General features: G+C 36.2%; 2 long non-coding RNA genes across 2 annotated transcripts; one reads left to right on the top strand and one right to left on the bottom strand.

Moving 5' to 3' along the window:
* Positions 1-6,280: 6,280 nt before the first annotated feature.
* LOC120337423 (uncharacterized) lies at positions 6,281-21,585 on the bottom strand. Its single transcript, XR_005568955.2, has 5 exons — positions 21,447-21,585; positions 20,722-20,816; positions 11,051-12,742; positions 7,397-7,599; positions 6,281-6,618 (listed from the first exon to the last, which is right to left on the bottom strand). It is a non-coding gene; the product is annotated as an uncharacterized LOC120337423 (long non-coding RNA).
* Positions 16,540-17,000, top strand: LOC144428054 (uncharacterized). The gene is made up of 2 exons (XR_013478025.1): positions 16,540-16,667; positions 16,769-17,000. It is a non-coding gene; the product is annotated as an uncharacterized LOC144428054 (long non-coding RNA).
* Positions 21,586-22,160: the final 575 nt, after the last annotated feature.

Below are 22,160 nucleotides of genomic sequence, written 5' to 3'. Positions count from 1 at the left end.
TATTGTTGAAATATATTTCAGAGTGATGTTTTTTCACCACTTGTAGAGAGCGTGGGGAGAGGGAAATCACTGTTTCTCGTGATTTATGGGCAATTGCTGTTAGCTTTAGCCGAAGTTTCCAGGGATATTTTTTTCTTTATAATAAAACATGTTCAACTGGTAGAAAGCAAACAATACAATTCAGTAAATGTTTTGGATGTTAATTCCAGGGATTTTAAAGCCTTTGAGACTTAGGTGGAGCTGTAATATTTGATTTAAATTGTTTTACAATGATTAGAATGTGCAAAATGTGATGTCGGGTTATCCTAGTTCAAAACGGCAAAAGTTTCAAACGCTAATTTCCCAAAATAAAACAGGTCAAAACAGTTAAAAACAAGTTAAACAGATTAACATATTATTTATATCGATTACTCACAGTTGAATCAGAAATATCAGTGAGTATTGTTGTGTTATGCAACGTGGCCTTTCTCTGCTCATGTACAATCGCTGAGACTGTTTTCTAATAGCCATTTTGTTTGTGTCTATATAACATTATGTAAAGCAAATTTAACACTGAATATATCAGTCAAGGATCTGATTATGATATCAATCAAAGCGCTATCTAGATTTCTCCCAAAACTGAGACAACACACACGATGATGCAACAAAATACCGGGATTAGAAGATATTTAACACTTTGACTTCTGGCTCTGTTGACAACTGAAATCCAAGTAATTACTACAGTTCTCTTAAAATTGGGATAATTCACAAACAGACTTAAGAAAATATCGTGATTCAGAAACAAACAGCACTCTCAATTTTAGCTCTGCTTGACATTCACAATTGCTGTTAGCTTTATCCGACGATTCCGAGATTTTTTTTCTATTCTAATAAAACATGTTCAACTGGTAGAAAGCAAACAATACAATTAAGCCAATGTCTTAGATGTTAATGCCAGGGGTTCGCAAGCTTTTCAGTTGGGAGGTAATATTTGGTTTAATTTGTTAGCAATGGTTAGAATGTGCAAAATGTGATGCCAGGGTTATACTAGTTTAAAAAGGCAACGGTTTCAAATGTTCATTTCCTGAAATTAAACAGGTTCAAAAAGGTTAATACGACTTGAACAGGTGAAGTACCTGTTTATGATACCAATCAAAACACTATCTAGATTTCATCCAAAACTGAGACAACACACTCGATAATGCAACAAAATACCACGATTAAAAGACATGTAAAACTTCGACTACTGGCTCTGTTGACAACTGAAATCAAAATACTTTCTACAGGAATCTTAAAACCGAGATAATACACATACAGCCCCATAAAAATACCGTGATTCAGGGACAAACAGCACGCTGGATTTTGGCTTTGCTCAAAATTTCAATCGAAATTCTCTCCCCCATATTTCTCTGAAAACTGAAACAACGCAAATAAAAATGCGTTGAATTACCTTGAATCAGGGCCAAAAACTCGCTGAATTTTCCGTTTCCATAATTGGTGATCACTTAACCGAGTGATTTCAACTTGAAAGCGGGACTCCTAGTCGGTCAGATTGACCAGATGTAACCAAATTAAATCTTCGTGTTGATATCATTAATTGCCCTTGCAGTGGCGTGGCATCCACCCCCGCAACCCCCGCGGTCGCTTGGAGGGTTAAGCTGCAAAATCAAAAGCTGCATTGCAAAACCAGTGATGCACATCTTATAATGTTGATGTCAGTTCTGCTCAGATCGTTTTGTTACGTCACAATGCCAGCTGGCGAAGATGGTGAATGAGTTTGCTAACGCGGAAACGCAAATTTTAGGTTGCCATTGCCTTTTTATACCGACATGTTATTCTTTTTGACGAAATAAAAAAAAACGTTGTCTTAGCTTATGTCCGAGAGTTTTTAGGGTCATTTCCACGAAATATTTTTGCGGGAGGGCCCATGGGAGTCTTGCTACGCCACGGTGCCCTTGTCCTCCGCCCAACTGATGAGTTCTTAAAATCTCTCCCAAGTTTTAATAAGCATAATTCTTTTCTCCAATGCTCGCAGCACGCTGTCTTTTGAGATTTCACAGTTTGCCTGCAAAGCCGTGAATGACACATTGTTGCGTCACAATCACAACAACGCAACATCAGGAAAAATCTACGTTTCATTTGGCATCTAGTTTCAATCGACACGTGTTTTCCTCTTGTGGTAATGAAGGATATTAAAAATAGCAGCACACAAAATCTCGACTACCGTTTAAGTAACCATGGAAATCTTATCGTGAACCTCTGGGGGTTCACGAATCCCGGGTTGATACCCCCTGTAATAGAGATTAACACCCACCCCTCGACAAATTCTAATCTATTTGTAAAACTTTTTTATTAAGTCAAACTCAAAATTCCTTATAATTTAAAGGTGTACTATTCCCCTCAGTTTACGTTACTCCACTTATGCCCCCTTTAAATTAAAATATAAAAATACTCGTGCTCCCTTCCTACCTGTCTCCTGTCATCACCTTGATTTGATGTGCTGTCAACTTTCACTTTATCATTGCATGATTACTTGATCTGATCCAGAGTCTCCCTCTGAACTACCGATTAAATGACTGATCGTTATCTAATCTAATCTTCTAATCTCCAGGTCTACGATCCAGTGAACCCAGTCCCACCGTATGATAAGATGACAAAAGTCAGCAGTTGGTTGGACCAGTGATTTCCCTACACCCCCCTTATAGGGGGTGAACACCCACCCTAAAATTTCAAACACCCCCCCTAATTTTGAGGTGCGATTCCACACTTTATTTCCTAACTCAAGTATAATTGTATTCAAATATAACGACTATGGCATATTTATCAGTGTAGATGAGGGGTTCTAAACCGCAGTCTGCGGGCCAATTACGGCCGGCGTGACGATTTAAAATGGCACGCCGAACTTGAGTGAAATAGTTTAACCCTTTATGTGGTAACTTTTAGATACCGTCTATTGTTACATCATTATCACAGTTTAAGCACGTTTATTTTGTAACAATTGAATTATACCGCTATCTTATGTATACGTATGGGTATTAGGATTACACACTTCAGTATTTTAGATATTTGCCGCATATTAAGAAAGCTTAAAGATGTCACAAAACGAAAACTAGGCACTGAAAACAGACGTTTTTTAGATGAATGACAGCGTTTTTATTTCTTTATTGAAAAGAATCAAACTTCAGCGATTTGTCTTCTTACCAACAAAATATTTCAGTTCTGAAGGAATACAACATTATGCGCCATTATGATCAGTTGACGCGCGTATTTCAAAATTTAATTCATTGCTTAATTCATACAAAAGTCAAACACACATGTTCAAAAAAATGTGAAATGTGTAACAAAACAAGCCATAAGTAGCCATCAACGACTAACATACCGTAGCCATTCATACAATGCCAGATGAGCAAGTAACTCCATTAGTCACTATCAGTTGCAAATTACTTGTTGAAACGTAGTAGTATATATACATACCATATTTACGGCTGAAAGCCGTGCTTGTTATCTATTTCCCGGGAATTTTATCAGCTAAATATTATAATTATTGATTTTATTACATAACTAACCGCGATGCTAGGTGTATCTAAAATCAAGCTTAGAGCCTATTTTGGTGCCTATTTCTCAAAATTTTCTAACCCCAGCCGTGTCGTCCCGCACTTTTCCTCACTCCTCTTTTCTGGCTCTACAATTTTATTCTGCTGTGGATTTTGGCTCGCCGTAAATCAACTTGGTGGGCCCCTCATGTACATCGTTTCTTAAATACATACCATTTTTTTAAGAATACAAATAACTTAGTATTATCTCTAATAGCAAATTATTTACCACCCCTTCTAAATTTCGAAACACCCCCCTAAAATAAAAAGCTGGGGAACATACTGGGTTGGACGCTCTAGGATTCAAACTTCAAAACGTCGCTCCTGATCCAAAGATTGATGATAGACAGAAGGTGAGTCAGATTAAACTAATATCTAAATCAGAAAATGGCCGTAGGTTCAAAACCAATGTCCACCTTTTATAATGCCTTTTGGTCAGGTTTCCAAACTGGGGTTTTGTCAACCTCCTTACATGGCTGTGTAAGCCTTTCCGTTTATATTTCACTGATTGACTACTTCAAAATGTTACCCAAGCTTGGTGTCCCAAACTCATCATCATAAAACAAGAAATTCAGCTCATTTGTTCATAGTAATTTCATCGACTTATTTACCAACACATAGACTGGAACGTGGCCACATTTTATCCAAGACTTGCAGATTTTAATCCAATGGGATATGATCATGTGGAAAAAGAGCTGCTAGACTTCTCATGGTTGACGAGAGGTTCAAACAGCCATCAGCTGCCACACAATGTTCATCATATAGTAGTCAAACAACAATTTTTATGAATGTTTTCTCCTCAAAGCAAATGTACGGATGCTCTATTAACCAATCAGAACAGCCTAAATTAAATCAGTCATTGGTACATGATATGACCAAGCCTTTTATTGTTTTTGTAACAAATTAACCAATAATTTTGGAAATAATGACATCAAGACTAAAAATAATCCATCCCTAACGCAGATAGCACAACTACGTCGGAACAACCATGGCCGAACGTTGTTCGAACCACCGGCCCAATAATGGCGAACAACCATGTTCCAGCGAATATTTGGCCGCTGGGCCAACGTCGGTCCTTTCGCTGTAATGCAACCGTGGCAAACGGTCGGGCCAACGTAGGCGATACGTTGTAACACAATCGTGAAATATGGCCGGTCCAATGTGGGCGATACGTTGTAACACAATCGTGACATATGGCCGGGCCTACGTAGGCGACACGTTCTAATACAATCGTGGCATATGGTCAGGCCAAGTTAGGCGATGTGTTGTACAGACAGGGTATGGATCTAAACTACATAGAAATTTCCCCCTAATCTAACAATATTTATATAATAAAATACAAAAGATAACAAAATGTCTTTATTTTACAAATATGTATACATGTAATATAATTAATCGGAGTTCGTTGCCAGATCATCCAGAGCTGAAAATATAAAAATTCTGTGTTAAATTGGAGTATTAGCAAATTACAGCACCAGAGTTCAAAGCCTAGTCTGAATGACTGCATCCCAACAAATTTTCAGAGTAGGAATCTTAAGCCAAGATTCTGCAGTCGCAAATGTGTGAGTGAAGCTTACATTGACAAGACGATAATAATTGAGAAATACAGAAATTCTTGATTCCGCAAGGGGGGCGTAGACAACGTTTTGAGGGGAATATTTGTTGGAGGGAATAATGATGATTTGAGATTTTATCTGACTAAAATGTCTTGAAATATTCCTTGTTGAAATTCATCTATCTTATTAGAAACATCATGCACCATGATTAGTCTATTTGTTTAATTGATTTACAATAAATTTAGTTGTAACTTCATCATTTGCTGTTGTGCTAGGGGGGGATGATAATTTAAAAAGTACTGTAAGGGAGCGATGATACAAATAAGTTCGGAAACCACTGTTCGCCATTATGCACCAAACTCTGGCAACATTGGATTGGCAATTTGGCACTTGGCTCTAACCATAATCAGCTTGGCGATATCTCCTTAATAAATATTTTTCAATACTGTTCACTTTTGTATTCAAAATCTACATTCAATTTCTTTACTGTCCACAGTTGTTTACAAAATCATTATTCAATTTGACAATCATAATGATAACAAGAGAGCTACGCACAAATATATGGACACGTTAGACCAGAGCGAATCAGTCCTTACCGGTACCTTTGACGCTACCGGTACCCTCAAAAAAGTTCTGAATTTCCAGTAGCAAGAATTTTGCAGAATCAAAACGTACAGCCAGTCATGACACTGACTAAAATCCGTGTTCCCATGGATAAAAAATAATACAGCAAAATTTTAGACGAAATATCAAATTTCATACAATTCACGCAGAATTTTGAAATAAATAAAAGTAATAGCCTTCTAGCAAAAAAATTAATCTTTAACCACTGAAAATTCCAAAGCAATTGGTCCAGTATTCGAAGAGAAAAGCGATTTTTTAAAAATGGAGACGGAGACAAATAACAACAATAACAATAACAACAAAATTTTGAAACGATCGTTATGGCCACTAAACGTGTCCAAAAATGAATGGAGTGGCAACTGGCAAGTACATTTTGTTTACTAGTCCGGTTTACTAGTTTAATATACCCAACTTATATAAATTTTCTCGCCTGTTTTTATCTCTGTTGTTGTTGTGTGTGTGTAACTTAATTTAATTCATGAACACGATAGGCAACTTTTTGGCAAAACCTTTTATTCTTTACGCTTTAATCTTAATTAAGGTTTTGTTTTCACTCCAGATTGTCAGATTCTGTTTAATCAATTTTTGTTCATTTCCTTTATGAATTATCTTAAGCTGATTTGGAGTCAAAATAATCTTATACTTATAAAATAGAAGAGGGTAGCAGAGCAGAGAAAGATGGTGGTACAATATGATAAACATATTACATACCTTTAATAACAGAAACTAAGGGCGTCCACTCACTCCTTATCCACCGCGTCCTGCACAGTTGAAAGAGCGGGCGAGTAAATTTGTTATAACTGAGCTCATGATTCTCCAATCCAGTCTTTCTTGGAGCAACCTCCGAGACTTGACAAATATCCTATCTGGAATGAGTAAATAAGCACAATTATGAGAATACATTTAATGAAAAGGTTTCCATTCGTTGCAAAAGTTCTATGTTAATTATCGTGAGCATCTACTCTAAAATATACACATATGTGTTTTGTCCACATCGCATTCGTATAAAAGTGAACAATTTTAATATTGCAATCGGATCGTATTTAGACATTTAAATAATCTTCCTTGAACACGAAGCGAAAATATGGGGCATATTGTATTTCATACTTAATTTCGAATCCCTTCATGCAGTCAAAAACAAAACGACAAAAAATAAAAGGCACTCAATAAGATGAGACCCAGCAAAGGTATTTTCACCTATTTTACTTTCATGTTCTGTTTAGCTTTCGAATTAATTATGGAGTAATCTGCAATATTTTAACATTGTACTAAAACTAAACAAATATTTTGAATCTCAGAAATTTTTACATCGTGGTCTTCATACGATGGCATGTGTTACCGGTCAGCGAACTCTTTTAAATTAATTTTGCTTGCCAGCTGGGGTAAAAAGGTTGGGAACCACTGAACTAAACAGTTAAGTACAACCACGTTGCACCAACGCCCCCCAAACTTACAGTCGATTTTCATCAGAATGATTAAATAGAATATTCAGAATAGAATAAATTAATTTTTAATGTTTTCTCGGTGTGGGGTCGCAAGTATCTGTAGTCTGTGATTTTACAAAAATTGGGGTCGCGGAAAAAAAAGTTTGGGAACCACCGCCGTAAAGTGTCCGTAATCAGCCTATAAAAATATTCAACTTACGAGCCATTTTTTAATCCTTGAATGTATTCTGGATCAAAATGTAATCAGACAATGAATTGACAATGAATTTCATCAATTCCGGTATGTCCGAGTCCACACTATAATCAGTGGAAACTTGCAGATGCCGTAGCTTGTAGCATAAGAGTTTCTACCGCCTGTCCCAACAATTTTGCCATGGACTGGATTGGAGCATGGCTTGATCTCTGAAAATCAAGTTAGTGTTACCCAATGTATAGTACATGATTGTCTTCCAGATGATAAACGTGAACGAATGGCCTATACCAGTGGTCGGCAACCACCGGGCCGCGGCCCATTGCCGGTCCGCGAAAAGGTTACTGCCGGTCCGCAGAGAGGTGACACAATAACGAACAAGGCCGTAATCAAACCTCTACAATATAACCACAAACCCGACGACTAAAAAACAGCACCCAACAGTAAACCAGACAAACACAACACCAGGGGTCGGCAAACTGCAGGCCAAATGCGCCCGCGAGCTAATATGTTGCGGCCCTTGAACGACTCGACATTTAATATATAAAACAAAAATTGATCTCAAATTTATTATTGTCTCTACACGGATTTATGTGGTGACAAGTGCTGCTGTAAGGCGCTTGTTATTTAACAAGTAGCGTCAGTTGTATGTCGTTCGAGTTAATTTTGATTTTTAAAATTTGAAAATGTCTGGGAAACGGAGCGACGAGGGTCGAGCATTCCAAAGTGCTTGAACGGAAAAATATTTTTCTTCCATGCGCATTCCAAAACCGGTTTGCTCGATATGCCCAGTCAGCATCGCAGTTGTTAAAGGTTTTAATGTTATACTCGTTACAAAAAGAGTCGTCGAAAATTTGACCCCGCGACCCGTGACTGAGCCACAGCTCATCTGCAAAACCTGTAAGGTGCACGTTCGGAAAAACATATGGCCTTGAGCAGCTTTATCTAAAATGCATTACACTTAGATTAAATTTCGTACTGGCTTGTCAGATTATCATTCGGACGACAAGTTGCCATAAAAACATCATCTTTCACATTGATAATGAGTAAACAAGAGAGCAATGCTCAAATATATGGACACGCAGAACAATTCCCCAAAAATTATATGCGGTGACCAACGACTAACATACCGGCGGTGACTTACCAGTACCTGTATCGGGGTACCGTGACGGTACAGGGACTGTCATAGATATTTTAGGTCCTGTGACAATTGAAACATCAGTTGAAATATCTCGTGATATGAGTCAATTATGTACCGTATTATCGGATCAGGTACCGAACCACAGTCAAACATTTCACATAAAAACGTTACTAAATAACATGCGTCAACTTAACACCAGCCGAATCGGGGTACAATTTTTGGTACAGTTACTGTCATAGCCGTTTAGGGCTGATGGACAATTCGACTACACGGACAACTCACCAGGCCTAGGGTGGTGTAGCCAGTCTGCGGACAATTTCATTCAAACCGCTATAAAACAAAAACCAATATATCTAACCCGTTAATTTTTTCACCGTGGGTGCATTGGCGGCATTTATTCCACACGCTAAACATCGTATTAACTTTCTACGACGAAGGGTTAAAGCTATACAAATCCCCAAAGTACGGCACTCGAAAGACGTATTTGCGACCGAACGACCAGTGTGCGACCACGGATTTCAAGCCTTGATCATCGTTTCTGCCGCGTCGAGAATATCGCATACGTAGCCATACAGCAATCAAACAGACAAAACACGGTGGTCGCAAATTGGTTGACAAAGATATTATAGGATATATTTCAAGAACACGGTTATTTCGAACAAAACTCGTTAAATTATAAACAAAGCACCACATCACAGCAATCAAACAGACGAAAACACGGTGGCCGCAAATTGGTTGACAAAGATATTATCGACGTATCGGAAATGCACACCCCCTATTCCCCCTCCTTCAAATGTAGAAACGCGAAACTTTCAAATATGGTTAAAAGAAACACAACTTTACCCACCTGCCAAGTTTCATCTTTTTATTTCTCATATTTGTATGGATTTTCAAGCTTTTGACAGCTACGAGTTAGTTCAGTGTCACCGCGCTGTGTTACGGTACCAGAACTTCTCTATCTTTAGAAGGTCCTGTCTTGTGACAGCGTGAAATGAAATTGCAAGATGGTCCGTTGGACACAAAATGGCGTCTGATATCCGCAGAACGTTTAGTGACGTCATAGCAAACAAAAACAAATCTTACAGAGCTAACAGAAATATTTGAAATAAATAAAAGTAATAGCCTTCTGGAGAAAAATTTCATCTTCAACCACTGAAAATTTCAAAGCAATTAGTCCAGTAATCAAATAGAAAAGCGACTTTTTAAAAACGTGTCAAAGAACAAGAACAACAACAACAACAACAACATAATATTGAAACGATCGTTATGTCCACTACGTGTCCAATAAAAACAATGTATTGTTGGATAATATATCAATAAAACACGCCACATACACGTCTCATTGGGACCGGCTTTCAACACAGCAATGGAAGGACAGTAATGCGAATGCGCCATAATTCGAAGTTTATTTGATGTAGCGATTGTTCGAAATCTGAAATATTGCGGGCCGCGCGCTACCGGAAATGTTCATGTTTGGCCCGCAGGTATAGGAAGTTTGCCGACTGCTGCAAAACTCTATTGAAAAGCATGTCTGACTTCATAAACAATTGTCATGTCAGTATGTCGCAATAATGCTGGGTCGATTGTTTTTTCTACGCCCATAAAAGAATGTCTCTCATCAGTCCGAATAAAATCTCCCAAACAAAATGATAAAGGCATTGTTAACTTTCCAGAAATCCTATTATTAATGTAAAGCCTGGTTTTCAATATTGATTCTTACAAAAACGAAATAGGTTGGATGTGGGAAACACGTTACGTATGTCAATGTCGACCTTATCTCGGAATATGGGAACGGTTAATGGCCATCAAACAAATACAGATATATATCGCATTAAATAGCATCGCCGTCGTTTTTAGTATATATATTGTCAACATAAATTCTCTAATGCGTATAATGTACTGTATTGCATTGGCTAGGTTCGTTTGTATAAAGGTGGTCCGCCAAAAGTTTGGTCATGCTTTACCGTTCCGTCACTTGAAAAAGGTTGCCGACCACTGGCCTATACTAATTACCAGAATATAAATTTTTCATTAATATTAATTACCGTATTTTCCGGCGAATAAGTCTACCCGGCGAATAAGACGAGGCCTGTTTTTAGGCATGAAAAAATGGGTTTTTGCATATAATCGGTTAATAAGTCGGGGTAGTAAAATCGCATCAACGTCGGGAATCTTAAATTACCATGCAATGCCTTTCGAGCGGTCGCCGCGTTTGCGCATTGGTTAAAATAGCCTATAATGACTTTTTCTTGTAGCGTAATATTCAATCCATATATGATAATGCAAATATGATAAGCATTGAAATTCCAGATTCACAGCACGAGAATGTCGATTTATTTAAACTAACCAGATGAGGACGTAGTGGATGCTATCGCCGAAGGTATTTTATTGTCCGGATTCAATAATAAGGCGACAAAAAAATGAAAATGATCATACTCCGATACCGATATATCTAGCTATTGTGCAATATTTTATGGCACAGATATGCAAGGAGCTACTATCAAACTATAAAACAAAAATACCTGTTTTGGGCATTGTCCGCATTGAAACATTGGGATGCTTGAAATGACACAGTGTATGATTACGTGAAAGAGGGAATTGAAGCAGGTGAATTTTCCAGTCCATTGTCATGGGGCCTATTATAAAAATGGTATATATTATTAAACTTACAATGGTAATACTGACACTTGACAGAATATCTAATCAGTAATAATTATTTAGAATGACCGGAAAAAATGGATATTACACAAAATATGTCCAAATACTTGTAAAGGATGTGTCGTACAATACTTCATGCTTTTAGAGTCGCTGGGCATTGCACAGTTGCATGCACATTTGGCAGTCATTGTACAGAGATGGGCTTCGCCCAGTCGCCCGAATCTTTTTTGCTAACGGTCCACTTTCCAATTCACTTTAAAATATAATAACACTTAATTAAGGTTGGTTGGGTAAGCTTACATAGCATAGGCCTATACCAGGGATCGGGAACCTTTTTGGTCAAGAGAGCCCTAAAATATACATATTTTCAATTGCATTTCCGTGCGAGCCATATAACATTTCTTCACTTAATCAGGCCTGAAACGTTTACTCAAAAGTCAACACATTCCATGTCAATATACATTTAATGTGACTTCTGATGCTGCATGTTGTCGATGCGGGCCTTGAACGGTTGCTCACATGCAGCACAAGTTGAAATCTACGATACTCATCACCCTTTTTCGTTTAGGCATCTCCGTAGTATTTTAAAACTCTATCGCTTTGTGATGTCACAATTTATGTTCTAGAATCCCCATGTTTTGTCACAATGGCCGTCTGGTAATTCTCTTACATAACATAGACATGCGCTGGGCCCGCGTTGTCAAACGTATTGGGAATTTTTTGCCAAATTTGGCCATAAAATAGTTTGGAGTCTAATAACAATAGTAAGCTTAATCTTAGAATAATAGATTTTTCTGGGAGCCATATGCCGTCACCAAAAGAGCCATATATGGCTCGCGAGCCATGGGTTCCCGACCCCCGGCCTATACACTGAAAATAAATCATATTAATATATACCCAATATAATTCTATTGAATTTTAAAACAAAATAGATATTATTCAGAAATCAGTAATTTATTTCTCAACAAAGCTGAAAATATGAACTAGAGCAGGGTTGGGCAAAGTTCTCGGACCGCGTGCAAAAATTTTGCGCACCTAGACTGGCTGGCCATGTCGCATCTCCCATGTGTGGCGTAAAAAGTTATACTTCAGAAACAAAATTTTATTTAAAGTGTTATAAAAACAAAAAGGGAAAACAATAATCCTTGAGCTATTCTTTACCCAAAAACATCAAACTTTAGTTTCTGTTTGATTGTGGCAATAGTTAAAACATATTTTAGATTTCAGCCAATTGAGATCTGTGTTTAGATTTGTTGAAATTCATCAGAAAGAAGGTTCACAAATGTGCAACTATTCAGATTATTGGATTAAGTCGTCCAACGGGTTGAATTTGGGCTGCGGAAAAGTTTGCACTTAGACAAATAAAGTAAATATAAAAAATCATATTTAGGGATGAAGGACCAATACCGGTACCGGTACTCGATAACAAATACTCCTGATTATCCGGTTACCATTGCATCGCGCCCGAGTGTTGCTATCGTTGTCAGGCAAGACCCGGAAAACAACGATCAAGGTTCTTTTAATACCGGAACTACCAATTCACTTACCGGAGCCATCTGTGAAAATGAATTATAAATAAGTCTGTCTAGTGCAGTGGTTCCCAAACTTTTTCAAAAAAATTGTCCGACGGACCCCTTGCAATTTTGTTTTTGTTTCGCGGCCCTGTGCACTAGTTGATTAAAATAAAACATTATCGAAGAAAGACAGAAAGATATCACATAAAACAAGGTCACAACAAAAATAAATGCTCCACACGGTGTAGTGCAAAACATATCTTCACCTGCGTTTATCATGATAAAATTACATACGATTATCTCAATTAAAATTTTAGAAGACATATTGAAATTGATAATACAGAGTTGAAAACGTAAAAATATATGCCTACCGTTACCGTGTGTCAAAGACTAAATTTGACATCTAAAAACCAAAACGTAGTGCCTCTCTGACTGCGCTATACTTAACGCTATCTACCTTTCAAATCAAAAGCGTAAAACAGCATATAGAAACGGAGTGGCATACTTTATCAACTACCTACTGTAATTCTCTCCTATAACAACAAGCATGCAAAAAGGCAGCGTCGTCTACACCTCCCAGTGCAGTTTTAAGTATTTAGCGGGATTTCCAAACAATGGCCGCTATGGCTGAACGGCGCTCCAGAAGCATATGTGCCAAGATGTCGCACGACCTGAACCCTAACCGGTACACAATACCATGTTCAGGTTGTGCGCCATCTTGGTGCACATAGGTTACCTCTGGAGCTCCGGTCAAACCACGGCGACTGACTTTTTAGCTGCCCCAAACCGGTACCACGGCAGCAAAATAAAAAATCATGTCGGGTAAAATTTTGATGCCGTAACCAAGGCATGTCGAATGTATTGGCAGGGCTGCCCCTGTTGGTGACAAACAATGAGTAGGTTGGTACTTTTTTTTTATAGATACAGTTTTAATGGATTTGATGTTTGGTTCTAGATTTAAGTAGATATAATTCTGTATATTAAACAAAAATACGGCACATGACTTTGTTAATATGCCGATAATACTGATTACTAAATTATAGCGCCATTAACATGGCATGAGACGCCGCGGTTTGTTCGTGGCAGGAGCTGCCATAGCTTTGTGACGTCACAATCGGGAAAACCTAATCGAAACAGAAAGTGAAGAATCAGTGTCCTTATCAGAGATTGTATGTAAAGCATCATAATGCGATAAATGTGTCTTTCCAAATTTAAGCAGTTAATTTTTGCATTATCAAACGTTGAGCCATCCAACAGATTTCTTTCGCGGACCCTCGAAAAGTACTTCACGGACCCCAAAAGGTCCGCGGACCCTAGTTTGGGAACCACTGGTCTAGTGAATAATGAATGAACAAAAACGTCAGATTAATTGAGTTTAAGAGTAATTGATATTCGCCCTAGTAACTTAACTGAAATTTTAAATGACTATTTTCACAGTTGATACTTCTATTTGATAAATGCATTCAAAACGTCACGATGATGGAGTTTGCGCGAAAACCTGAGATGTTCAAATCCTCACTCTGAACAAGGCTCAGCACAGTGGGTTGCTTATACTTGGAAAACTAAGAATCGTTTGTTTTGGCTCCGCTTGAACTGTGATACAAAGATCAAAATGAGCCTGAGGTACATAGGTCACAGTCGGCCTATTATAAGATTGTATGTTTGCATGACATTTTGAATAAGATTTGGAATTAAATTGAAAAGAGACGAGCCGATGAATCGGTGACCATGCTCTCTTATTTGCTCCACACAATCAATTCCACTGAGTTCAAATCTGAGTCATGTATGTTGAACCGATGCGATTTAACGCTCAATTATTTGAATTGTCTGTCTGTCGTGTTTTCTTGGGTAAGAATTCCCATGAAACTGCATTCATTGTTAGATTTCTACCGAACAAACTATTTTTTAATTCTTAGATGTGTCAAGAAATGTTTAAATTTATTATTATAACCTAATTTGTTTCCGAGTGAATGTAAATAATCTTGAAATGTTAAGCGATTTAGTTTATACAAATATATATTTCGTATTCAATAAATTTCGGTGAATTACAAAACTGTTCGATACTTTCTAAAAAAAAAGGTTCGTATCTTTAACCTCCTAATATTGTTTCATTTTGGCATATCCTCTCCAAAGCGAGGTAACTTAATTTACTTCGCATATGGGAATATATTTGGTTTTAGAAGATAAAGTTTTTCTTTCCTTTTACACCATACTAAAACTTTATTATTTATTGAAAAAGGGGCTTTTTACTAACCCATAGATCCCTATTTGATCACTTATGGAATCATTATTCAAAAGTTATGGCTTTTTTAAGACAGAGTTTTTTGAGATAGGGCAAATAACGGGCTTTTTCTCCTAATAACTTTTTTTTAGCAAAAGTAAAAACAGCAATATTTGAAACATATATTGGCATTGAAATTCTGCAATCATTGGCATATTACACATGTACATATCACAAGTTGTTCAAATGTTATACGCAAAAACGTGAAGTCTTCAGACAGAAAAAATCGACACTACCAAAAAAAGACCCGAAAAATAAACAATACTACTCAAAACTGTCGAATTGTCTTATATTAGTGTCAGAAACCTAGCCGAAAAATCGACGATGCGACAAGCTATCTAATTTGCATAAAAACCCTAACCCTAGTAGATCTAAACCATATTTCCGATCAAAATAGTAAGACAGGAAATTTCGACAATGCGACCATTTTAAAACCGAAAAATCGACATTGTGGCATTATCGGGCAGATATTTACATTTATTCGCCATTTTGTTTTTCCTTCATGGCCGCCATTTTGTTGTGGATGCGGCGATTGGTAATATAAGTTATTTTTTTGGCTGTTTCTTTTATTATTTCTTTATGGGTTTTAATGTACAAGTTGAAACAGCATTTAAATTACCTTACTACCTATCGTGATAATTAAATCTTACTCGACTATATTTACGAAAATTCTAAGTTTTTTTGCCTATACCATATACTATGGGCAAATCGAATCTTTCCGAATACAGCCGTGTAAGCTATCTTTTGATTTGGAATTGCAAGAAATATCGAATGCTTGTTTAAATATTGAAATTCATGGAATAATTCCTGAAATATTAGCGAAAACATTTCAGTGTTAGTTATAATTAAAAATGCCATCTTTGTGACTCTATGTTACAAGTAGTTGTTATAAAATTACGCCTCTGGCAATATTTATATTAACTAAATTCACGAAAGTTACATATTTCTTGGATAATTATCAATTTTTCGTCTTTGATGATGGCTCTCCATACTAATTTGAATACTTTAAAATGTAAACGATTTTGTCAGAGTGAAAATACCGGGTAACATAATTTGCTTCCCATATGGAAATATATTTGGTTTTAGAAGATAAAGTTTTTCTTCTATTTACACAATACTGGAAATTGGACATTATTACAAATCTGTCGCAATGTACGGGTACGGGTAGAGGAAGGTGAAGAAGAAACCGAAACTGAAGAAGGAGAAAGAAACTTAATATTTGTTTTTTTACCGGCTGTGGCAAAATAATTCGGTGGCAGAAACGTAGACATTTAATGCAACCACACAATATCCCTGAGTCCGAAGTCGAGAGGGTATATAATGATTTTATTTAATTTAATATTGTAGTAAGAATTCTTTGTCTTCTTTCTGGACGATTATTATTGCTGAAATCCATTTTATCGCTTCTTGGCTATTCAAATTTCGTTTCCTGACTATTATTATTGCTTCCTGTCATTCTGTATCGTATGCAAATATTTACATCATATTTGTTTCATTCAATTCTACAGATATCTTTACCGTCAAACCGGTAAAATAGATTATAAAAAATATACCAGATGCACCATCTGTCATAAAGTTAACTTGCGAGCAACTTTGAGACGACATCTGAAGACCGTCCATAAATTATGAGGAGAGGAGTTGGACGGAACAGTAAGAAATATGATGCGAGAGTCCATATACTATGATGTGAGTATACGTTTTCATTATTTCATAAGCACATTCATACATACATACACACATCCCTATCGTACAAGAAACTAAATATTTTGATGTTACTTTCTTTTCAGGTACTCCAAAAGTATGAAGCGGCTCTTCGAAAAGGGGTTTTCAACCAAAAAGCAAAAGACGGAAAAACGGCAAAATACGCAGTGAACGAGCTTAAACTGTATTTCAAAGGTGGGACTCCTACAACTATACACAGCTACTGGAGACGAACAGCGAAAAGTCTCCGGCCTTAAGATACCGCCATCTTATAGCCATTAAACACTTCTGTAAATGGACGGTGTTTAATGGCTATACAGTAGCTGGTGTAGATTTTGAGAAGATCCGTGATGGGATAGATTTAGCCCAAGCGTCTGCTAGCAGACAGAAGAAACAGAAAACGTACCTAAAAAACGTTACGGACCAGGCAATGCTTAACCTAGTTTTACAATTTCCAAAAAAAAATAATTTATTTCCCAAATAACTTTTCAGAAACATATTACTCGACGAACATTCACAAAAGTTAAAAATTTTGTTTGCCAAACTTTTAATTCCGTTTACTTACATTCTAATGTAGGATGTGTTAATGTTCAGCATTTTAAATAGGCCAAATTGTTATAGATGCAAATAAAAAAATTATGTTACAATTCAACTTATTATTCAAATTTTTCAATTTCGCTTGTTTTCAGGTATTTCAGTGGTCCGAAATATAAAGAGGCGTTGAAGGCACTCGACGTCACCCCGTCTCTGAAAAAACACACAAAACGTGCCTTGGCCTGTTTGTAGCTTGCCATATCCTAATACGCGGCGGGAGAGTTGGCTACTTTTCTTGTATGAAGGTAGGCGAGCTCAAACAGGCCAGGGAATATGAAGACGAAGGGTTGATCCAAATCGTAGTGGAGCAAAAAATTAAGGACGAGATAGGTTTTCTCACAATGTCACAAGAAGACTACCAAATGTTTTTAAAGGTAAGAAAACTTCATAAATGCATTCGCTTCCATTGGACTATAATTTTATATGTACATACATCGTAAAATAACAGGATATATTCAATCATGGAACTCTACAAAGATTTGTGATAATGTCCAATTTTCAGTATTGTGTAAATAGAAGAAAAACTTTATCTTCTAAAACCAAATATATTTCCATATGGGAAGCAAATTATGTTACCCGGTATTTTCACTCTGACAAAATCGTTTACATTTTGAAGTATTCAAATTAGTATGGAGAGCCATCATCAAAGACGAAAAATTGATAATTATCCAAGAAATATGTAACTTTCGTGAATTTAGTTAATATAAATATTGCCAGAGGCGTAATTTTATAACAACTACTTGTAACATAGAGTCACAAAGATGGCATTTTTAATTATAACTAACACTGAAATGTTTTCGCTAATATTTCAGGAATTATTCCATGAATTTCAATATTTAAACAAGCATTCGATATTTCTTGCAATTCCAAATCAAAAGATAGCTTACACGGCTGTATTCGGAAAGATTCGATTTGCCCATAGTATATGGTATAGGCAAAAAAACTTAGAATTTTCGTAAATATAGTCGAGTAAGATTTAATTATCACGATAGGTAGTAAGGTAATTTAAATGCTGTTTCAACTTGTACATTAAAACCCATAAAGAAATAATAAAAGAAACAGCCAAAAAAATAACTTATATTACCAATCGCCGCATCCACAACAAAATGGCGGCCATGAAGGAAAAACAAAATGGCGAATAAATGTAAATATCTGCCCGATAATGCCACAATGTCGATTTTTCGGTTTTATAATGGTCGCACTGTCGAAATTTCCTGTCTTACTATTTTGATCGAAAATATGGTTTAGATCTACTAGGGTTAGGGTTTTTATGCAAATTAGATAGCTTGTCGCATCGTCGATTTTTCGGCTAGGTTTCTGACACTAATATAAGACAATTCGACAGTTTTGAGTAGTATTGTTTATTTTTCGGGTCTTTTTTTGGTAGTGTCGATCAGTGTCGATTTTTTCCGTCTGAAGACTTCACATTTTTGCGTATAACATTTGAACAACTTGTGATATGTACATGTGTAATATGCCAATGAATGCAGAATTTCAATGCCAATATATGTTTCAAATATTGCTGTTTTTACTTTTCCTAAAAAAAAGTTATTAGGAGAAAAAGCCCGTTATTTGCCCTATCCCAAAAAACTCTGTCTTAAAAAAGCCATAACTTTTGAATAATGATTCCATAAGTGATCAAATAGGGATCTATGGGTTAGTAAAAAGCCCCTTTTTCAATAAATAATAAAGTTTTAGTATGGTGTAAAAGGAAAGAAAAACTTTATCTTCTAAAACCAAATATATTCCCATATGCGAAGTAAATTAAGTTACCTCGCTTTGGAAAGGATATGCCAAAATGAAACTCTTGATTTAGGACGTTAAACTTGGCGCAACTCGTATCAAATGAAAGTTCTCGTTAATACCACCTCTGAGATAGTTGAGTTTTCTAAATTGGTCCAGTAGTTCGGAAGTCCAGAAGAAAATTATTTGTTTAAAAATTAGAACATTAATAACTTTTCGAATATTTGATGAAATTTAAAAGTAAAAAGTGTTTTGGGTTGGTTATATCCATACCTTTCACATAAACTAAGAATAAAATTGCTACAAATTTTTTTTTTTGCAATTAGCGGTCAAAGGTCAAAGGCTACATAAAAGTTACTTCAACATATGATAATTATCATACCATAACGTTGACTGATTAAATTACATTTTTCTCTGATGCATAGTTAATGAGATATTATGATTTTGTGATTTTTTACGCACCAACCATATTTCAGCTAGTACTATGCGAAGAGTCTTAAAATTATCATGGTTTGAAAAATATTGACTCTTACTCTAAATGAAATTAAACTATTTTATTTCAGACTTTAAACTTTGACCAACATTCAATTTTATTTATTTTTTACTACACTTTTTTGTTGGCAAATTGCTCCAAAATTATTGCGCTGAAAAATACAAAATTTAGAATAGGCAAAACAAAGCTTCCATGGCATTAATAAAAAGAAATATGTAATGTTGAAAAAGGTTATTTTCAATCTGCCATAATTGTTCACTTTTCAAAGTGTTTAAATTAGTATGGAGAGCCATCATAAAAGACGAAAAATTGATAATAATTCAATAAATATGAAACTTTGTGAATTTAGTTAATAAAAATATTGCCAGAGGCGTAATTTTATGACAAACCCAATGCATTTTGAAATATCAAGTTGAGTGATTTATTCGAACATGTTCAATTCAAGTTTAAGGGCGAAAGTCGCACTGTTAATTTTAAGGTCAACAATGCGCTTCGATAGAAAAATCGACAATTTGACAATTCGAGTATTAGAATTTTTCCTTCAAATTTTAGAAGTGTTATTCGAATTCAAATCGAAATTCGTTGAAATTTTTTAAATTAGTTCAGTATTTTAAAAGTTATTAGGAAAACACGAATTTCCTACATGTAACATGGAGACACAAAGATGGCATTTCTAAACATGACTCATACTGGAACATTTCTGCTAATATCTCGGGAATTATTCCATGAATTTCAATATTTAAACATGCATTCGATATTTCTTGCAATTCCGAATCAAACAATAGCTTACTCGGCCGTATTCGACAAATTTCCAAAAAGTCGCACTGTTGAATTTTCTGACCTAACCCAATTGACGAGAATTTCGACAACGCTAACCGACATTGCTCTAATCTACTTATTATCAGCATCGAAGTAAATTTGTAATTAGTGTATTAACTGGACTTTTGACTTAGTAATACGATAAGTCGGTGCCCTCAATTGCCAGCAGCTTTTGACAACTATTTTGTCTCGCTAACTTCAGTGCATGAACATAACACTCGTTCTTCAACAAGGCGTAACTACTTTGTTCCTCGCTTCTCACTTGCCAAATCCCAAAAGTCCCTAAAATCCATAGGTGTGCGAATTTGGAATAACCTATCCCAAACCCTACGTAATTCGTCTTATGCCACTTTCAAAATAGAATATAAAAAACTCATGATTTCCAACTACCTGTCCAGTTGAATTTGCAAAGTGACTTCTCCAGGATTACTTGCTCCTACAATGAGTTTACTCGACTTGATCCACAGTCCTCGAGTTCAAGTGACCTGTAATAAACATTTTACTATTCTGAATAAATGGAATTATCAATGTTTATTTGGCAAATTTTTTAGATATCTACTTAAAATACTTTTATTGATATATATTGTTAATATACTGACTCACTTATGCCCCCACAGATATATGTGGAGGTACATTTACGCTTTTTCAAAAAACAACATGTCTCGAAAATTAGAGGCAGCATATGCCAGGATTCTGGTTCCAGTAGATTTGACAGCACAGTCTAGGCTAAAATGGGATTATGTTGATCAGCTACTACAGCTGTCCTACTGACCCATATCATACTATTAGTATATTTATTTAATATGTTTGTAATTCTGTAAATTTTCTATTTTTATAATTGAGTGACTTATATATTCTGCATGACCTGCTTTATCATAGTAGGCTATTGTACTGTTGTGACTTTAAATTTTATGTAATTCATTGACTTGAATTCTGCATGAACCGTCCTATTGAACAGTTGTTTATATATACATTTTTGTAATTCAATGATTTCTATATTCTACATGACCTATTCGATTGCAATACAGAACCGTTGTGATTTAAAATTCTGAAATTAGTTACATTTATGCCACACAAATTGACTATTTGTAAGTAATGTAACACAATGCAATTACCTGGTTTAGTGATCTCTTCATATTCTTCCCCCTTCATATTATCTTCGTGTACAAATTCGTCCACAGCCCTAATGAACCATGCATCAGCACAGTGCCGGTACCGGTACCGTCCAACTCAGCTTGCAATAGGGTGCTCCAGTCACTTTGACGTTACCGTATTTGTGCCGTAGTTGTCATGGTTATCTGCCAGTCGCTGTTCGGAGTCGTTTGCTTAGTGAGTCCGGAAATATCCGGTCTTTTTAAACATATTTCTGCCAATGTTAGTATTTTGGCGTCCGACTCCTCACTTTAGTACTATATTTAGTTCGATTCTTGTTCTTGTATGACCCAATGTTAGACTATTCATAGGTGTCGCTGCTCGATAACGAATGCTGGTTTATCGCGTCCCCTTTTACCCTGAAATGCATTATTTTCCTCTCTTTTCTTATCTCGTTCTGTATGTTCACTGTACAGTGTGTATGTCTTGGTGATAAAATAAATTACTGATTACTGATTGTGCAGACAGGACCAAGCCAATGGATGAGTCGCGCTTCTCATCTCAACTCCCACTTAAAGCTCGTGTCAGGTAACTCCTTATTCGGAAAGACGTTCTGTGCCATCATTTTTATTTTTCATCATAAAGTGTGAATCAAAAACAAGGTGACATAAGGATAACGGGGAGGAAACGTATTTCCTTGCTCACCACAACGACAAACCACAGGTGCGCTTGCAATC

Source organism: Styela clava, chromosome 10 (genome assembly GCF_964204865.1).
Source record: "Styela clava chromosome 10, kaStyClav1.hap1.2, whole genome shotgun sequence".
Taxonomy (NCBI): domain Eukaryota; kingdom Metazoa; phylum Chordata; class Ascidiacea; order Stolidobranchia; family Styelidae; genus Styela; species Styela clava.
The sequence above is the reverse complement of the archived record's forward strand: the minus strand, read 5'-3'. Positions and strand labels throughout refer to the sequence as shown.